The sequence below is a fragment of the Salmo trutta genome, chromosome 1 (assembly GCF_901001165.1).
Source record: "Salmo trutta chromosome 1, fSalTru1.1, whole genome shotgun sequence".
In the NCBI taxonomy this organism is placed as follows: Eukaryota; Metazoa; Chordata; class Actinopteri; order Salmoniformes; family Salmonidae; genus Salmo; species Salmo trutta.
Window position 1 is genome coordinate 66,645,363 of NC_042957.1, and position 7,277 is coordinate 66,652,639.

A 7,277-nucleotide genomic window follows, 5' to 3' on the forward strand; every position below is an offset into this window, starting at 1 on the left:
CAGCAGGAAATACAAACTTGTAGTCTATTCAAGATTTTAAAAGGTTTCTAAATTGTGCAATTTCCATAAATTTCAGACTTGATTTGCCCTAACAAAAAATGTATCACCACCTAAAAAAAATTCCATTAATTATAATCTACACAATAATTCACATGTCCTGTTGCTATAGGATTATTTTCCTGCTGTGATAAACTTGTCAAATTAAGATCCTGCATCTGTATTGGTCAATCTGTTGGCGAGACAGCACAAACTGATCTGGGACCAGGCTAGCGTGGGTGTCATTGACACCTTCTTTTTGCCCGAGCCAGGTTTCATAACATGGGATTACATGGGGTGCTATGAGCCTTCTGTGGACCCTATCACACCAATATGCACAATATACCTACTGGACCAATGGTGTCTGGTTCCACACGTTGTCACACAATCACACACCTTGAAATGGGCTAAGGCAGTGGATGAGAAGGTGATAGAAAATCTGTTTGGACAAGATGTAGAGGTGTGTGTGTGTGTGTGTGGATTCATGTGTGTGTGTGTGTGTGTGTGTGTGTGTGTATGTGTGTGTGTGTGTGTGTATGTGTGTGTATGTGTGTGTGTACGTGTGTGTGTACGTGTGTGTATGTGTGTGTGTGTGTGTGTGTGTGTGTGTGTGTGTGTGTGTGTGTGTGTGTGTGTGTGTGTGTGTGTGTGTGTGTGTGTGTACGTGTGTACGTGTGTGTGTGTGTACGTGTGTGTGTGTGTGTGTGTGTGTACGTGTGTGTGTGTGTGTGTGTGTATGTATGTGTTAGTACTGTGACAGATTGGCCAACTCCAGTGTTTTTTTATCACCAGGATGACTGTGGCGCTACCAAAGCCTTTTTCATGGTGCTCAAAGCAACACAACGACATGTACTATAGAATAGAATAGAAGTAGATATCTATTCTAGACAGCGTGACTAGACAGGGAACATATCAGAACAATGGGTTTGGGCTAACTAGCACTGGAGCTGCAGCTTTAACTTGGCTTTACACTGTTTGCCATCCGACTGGGCACACACTGGATGAATCAACGTTGTTTCCACTTCATTTCATTCAAATTATGTTGAACCAACGTGGAATAGACTTTGAATTGACATCTGTGCCTAGTGGGATGGCTCCTGCTGTGCCATCAGGTTATAGATGAAGTCAAGTACTGTAAACCAACCGGCAGGTCCGTTTGTACATGTGTTTGTACGTTGCTGTTCCCTAAACAAATCAGAATATTTTATGTTATGTGGTACTGTGTTAAATACTGGAGTGCATATTGTATGTATGCCACTATAACGTGTATTGCCAATATTGGTTCTGGAAAAAATACAAATCACCATGCATTTCCCTCATTTCCTTTCATAGGTCAGGTGTGCTACTACAATGTACCATACTTAACTTGTTGTAGAACAGTTAGCTTTAACCTTCACAGGTATGCAATGCATGCATATCCTCATAGTGCTGTTCTTCTGGTCTATTTACAGTCGTTATCAACACTACTTCCACCTCCGCTGGGGCCCTGTTACATCTCTTCTTCCTCTTCGCTGACTCACTCTCTTTTCTCTCTTCCTTCCTTAATCACCGCCCTCTCCCTCTTTCTCCTGTGGGTACTGAGCCTGCCACAGTCTCTGTGGTCTCCTCTGGCTAGAGGAGCATTTGGCTTCCCCGGCATTAGGCAGCTGTGCCGTGTGATGCCAACTGAGCACAGCAGAGCGGGCATCCCAGAGTTCCAATGTGGTGGTACAGATCCCCCCTGCATGGCTCAGTCTGCTCCAGGAAGTCTACAGAAGGCAGTAGTGGAATAAATGAGAGCTGGGACTAAAATAGAGACATTTTTTAAAACTAGTTAACTCAGATTGTTTTTAATGCAAGGACAGAGAGGTAGACATTCATTAGACAATGGGTAGAAAAATAGAAAGGAAAAGTGTTTCCAATGAGAAATAAATGTTTTTCCAATAAAGCATGTTTAACTTGGGCCTCCCAAGTGGCGCAGCGGTCTAAGGATCTGCAGTGTTGCAGTGTCACTACAGCCTGGGGTTCAATCACAGGCTGTGTCACAACTGGCTGTGACCAGGAGTCCCATAGGGCGGAGTACAACCATCCAGGTTAGTGTAGGGTTCCATTATAAATGGAATGTACAGCAGGCCTGTTGATTTTCATGTGGTCTCTGACTCTGTGTCACAAAGCTTCTATCTTTGTGTTTTTGCAACTGTAATAGACAAAAATAGCCATCCCTATAGAAAATAACCATCCCTATAGAAAATAACCATCTCTATAGAAAATATAAAATAACAATCTCTATAGAAAATATCAATTTCTATAGAAAATAACCATCTCTATAGAAAATATAAAATAACAATCTCTATAGAAAATATCAATTTCTATAGAAAATAATCATTTCTATAGAAAATAGAAAATAACAATCTCTATAGAAAATATCAATTTCTATAGAAAATAACCATCTCTATAGAAAATATAAAATAACAATTTCTATAGAAAATATCAATTTCTATAGAAAATAACCATCTCTATAGAAAATAGAAAATAACAATCTCTATAGAAAATAACCATATCTATAGAAAATAACCATCTCTATAGAAAATAACCAAATCTATTGAAAATAACCATATCTATAGAAAATAACCATCTCTATAGAAAGTAGCCAACTCCACAGAAAATAACCATCTCTATAGAAATAACCATCTCTATAGAAAATAACCATATCTATAGAAAATAGCCAACTCCATAGAAAATAACCATCTCTATAGAAAATAACCATCTCTATAGAAAATAGCCATCTCTATAGAAAATAACCATCTCTATAGAAAGTAGCGAACTCCATAGAAAATAACCATCTCTACAGAAAATAACCATCTCTATAGAAATAACCATCTCTATAGAAAATAACCATATCTATAGAAAATAGCCAACTCCATAGAAAATAAACATCTCTATAGAAAATAACCATCTCTATAGAAAATAGCCATCTCTATAGAAAATAACCATCTCTATAGAAAGTAGCCAACTCCATAGAAAATAACCATCTCTATAGAAAATAGCCATATCTATAGAAAATAACCATCTCTATAGAAAATAACCATATCTATAGAAAATAGCCATCTCTATAGAAAATAACCATCTCTATAGAAGGTAGCCATCTCTATAGAAAATAACCATATCTATAGAAAATAACCATCTCTATAGAAAATAACCATCTCTATAGAAAATAGCCATCTCTATAGAAAATACCCATCTCTATAGAAAGTAGCCATCTCTATAGAAAATAACCATCTCTATAGAAAATAACCATCTCTATAGAAAATAACCATCTCTATAGAAAGTAGCCATCTCTGTAGAAAATAACCATCTCTATAGAAGGTAGCCATCTCTATAGAAAATAACCATCTCTATAGAAGGTAGCCATCTCTCTAGAAAATAACCATCTCTATAGAAAATAACCATCTCTATAGAAAATAACCATCTCTATAGAAAATAACCATCTCTATAGAAAATAACCATTTCTATAGAAAATAACCATCTCTATAGAAAGTAGCCAACTCCATAGAAAATAACCATCTCTATAGAAAATAGCCATATCAATAGAAAATAACCATCTCCATAGAAAATAACCATCTCTATAGAAAATAACCATCTCCATAGAAAATAACCATATCTATAGAAAATAACCATCTCTATAGAAAATAACCAACTCTATTGAAAATAACCATATCTATAGAAAATAACCATCTCTATAGAAAGTAGCCAACTCCACAGAAAATAACCATCTCTATAGAAATAACCATCTCTATAGAAAATAACCATATCTATAGAAAATAGCCAACTCCATAGAAAATAACCATCTCTATAGAAAATAACCATCTCTATAGAAAATAGCCATCTCTATAGAAAATAACCATCTCTATAGAAAGTAGCCAACTCCATAGAAAATAACCATCTCTATAGAAAATAGCCATATCTATAGAAAATAACCATCTCTATAGAAAATAACCATATCTATAGAAAATAGCCATCTCTATAGAAAATAACCATCTCTATAGAAGGTAGCCATCTCTATAGAAAATAACCATATCTATAGAAAATAACCATCTCTATAGAAAATAACCATCTCTATAGAAAATAGCCATCTCTATAGAAAATACCCATCTCTATAGAAAGTAGCCATCTCTATAGAAAATACCCATCTCTATAGAAAGTAGCCATCTCTATAGAAAATAACCATCTCTATAGAAAATAACCATCTCTATAGAAAATAACCATCTCTATAGAAAGTAGCCATCTCTGTAGAAAATAACCATCTCTATAGAAGGTAGCCATCTCTATAGAAAATAACCATCTCTATAGAAAATAACCATCTCTATAGAAGGTAGCCATCTCTATAGAAAATAACCATCTCTATAGAAAATAACCATCTCTATAGAAAGTAGCCATCTCTATAGAAAATAACCATATCTATAGAAAATAACCATCTCTATAGAAAATAACCATATCTATAGAAAATAACCATCTCCATAGAAAATAACCATCTCTATAGAAAATGACCAACTCTATAGAAAATAGCCATCTCTATAGAAAATAACCATCTCTATAGAAAATAACCATCTCTATAGAAAATAACCATCTCCATAGAAAATAACCATCTCTATAGAAAATAACCATCTCTATAGAAAATAACCATCTCTATAGAAAATAACCATCTCTATAGAAAATAACCATCTCCATAGAAAATAACCATCTCTATAGAAAATAACCATCTCTATAGAAAATAACCATCTCTATAGAAAATAACCATATCTATAGAAAATAACTATCTCTATAGAAAATAACCAACTCTATAGAAAATAACCAACTCTATAGAAAATAACCATATCTATAGAAAATAACTATCTCTATAGAAAATAACCATCTCCATAGAAAATAACCATCTCTATAGAAAATAACCAACTCTATAGAAAATAGCCATCTCTATAGAAAATAACCATCTCTATAGAAAATAACCATCTCTATAGAAAATAGCCATATCTATAGAAAATAACCATCTCTATAGAAAATAACCATATCTATAGAAAGTAGCCAACTCCATAGAAAATAACCATCTCTATAGAAAATAACCATCTCTATAGAAAATAACCATCTCTATAGAAAATAACCATATCTATAGAAAATAACCATATCTATAGAAAAGAACCATATCTATAGAAAAGAACCATATCTATAGAAAGTAGCCAACTCCATAGAAAATAACCATCTCTATAGAAAATAACCAACTCTATAGAAAATAGCCATCTCTATTGAAAATAACCATATCTATAGAAAATAACCATCTCTATAGAAAATAACCATATCTATAGAAAATAACCATCTCTATAGAAAATAACCATATCTATAGAAAGTAGCCAACTCCATAGAAAATAACAATCTCTATAGAAAATAGCCATCTCTATAGAAAATAACCATATCTATAGAAAATAACCATCTCTATAGAAAATAACCATCTCTATAGAAAATAACCATCTCTATAGAAAATAACCATATCTATAGAAAGTAGCCATCTCTATAGAAAATAACCATCTCTATAGAAAATAACCATCTCTATAGAAAATAACCATATCTATAGAAAATAACCATCTCTATAGAAAATAACCATCTCTATAGAAAATAAACATCTCTATAGAAAATAACCATATCTATAGAAAATAACCATCTCTATAGAAAATAACCATATCTATAGAAAATAACCATCTCTATAGAAAATAACCATCTCTATAGAAAATAACCATCTCTATAGAAAATAGCCATATCTATAGAAAATAACCATATCTATAGAAAATAACCATCTCTATAGAAAATAACCATATCTATAGAAAATAACCATCTCTATAGAAAATAACCATATCTGTAGAAAGTAGCCATCTCTATAGAAAATAACCATCTCTATAGAAAATAACCATCTCTATAGAAAATAACCATATCTATAGAAAATAACCATCTCTATAGAAAATAACCATCTCTATAGAAAATAAACATCTCTATAGAAAATAACCATATCTATAGAAAATAACCATCTCTATAGAAAATAACCATATCTATAGAAAATAACCATATCTATAGAAAATAAACATCTCTATAGAAAATAACCATATCTATAGAAAATAGCCAACTCTATAGAAAATAGCCAACTCTATAGAAAATAGCCAACTCTGTAGAAAATAACTATCTTTATAAATAAATTGCCATCTCTGACTTTACTGGTTCAGATAAAATTGTATTTTATTTGTCAAAGGCGCCGAATACAACAGGTGTTGACCTTACAGTGAAATGCTTACTTACAAGACCTTAACCAACAATGCAGTTTTCAGAAAAACACCCCCAAAAAACAACAAATAAAAGTAACAAATAATTAAAGAGCAGCAGTAAAATAACAATAGCGAGGCTATATACAGGGGGTACCGATACAGAGTCTATGTGCTGGGGCACCGGTTAGTCGAGGTAATTGAGGTAATATGTACATGTAGGTAGAGTTATTAAAATGACTATAGTTAGATAACAGCAGAGAGTAGCAGCAGTGGGGGGGGGGGGGGAGGGGACGCAATGCAAATAGTCTGTGAAGCCATTTGATTAGATGTTCAGGAGTCTTATGGCTTGGGGGTAGAAGCTGTTTAGAAGCCTGTTGGACCTAGACATGGCGCTCCGGTAACCGCTTGCTGTGCGGTAGCAGAGAGAACAGTCTACTACTAGGGTGGCTGGATTCTTAGGAAATTTTTAGGCCCTTCCTCTGACACCGCTTGGTATACACTCCTCATTCTGGACCGTATACACTCCTCATTCTGGACCGTATACACTCCTCATTCTGGACCGTATACACTCTTCATTCTAGACCGTATACACTCCTCATTCTGGACCGTATACACTCTTCATTCTGGACCGTATACACTCCTCATTCTGGACCGTATACACTCCTCATTCTGGACCATATACACTCTTCATTCTGGACCGTATACACTCTTCATTCTGGACCGCATCACTCCATTCATCAAGGACCACATCACTCTATTTATTCTGGACTGTACACTATATTCATTCTGGACCTCATCACTCTATTCATCAAGGACCTCATCAATCCATTCATCAAGGACCTCATCAATCCATTCATCAAGGACCGCATCACTCGATTAATTCTGGACCGCATCACTCGATTAATTCTGGACCGCATCACTCCATTCATCAAGGACCGCATCACTCCATTCTTCAAGGAC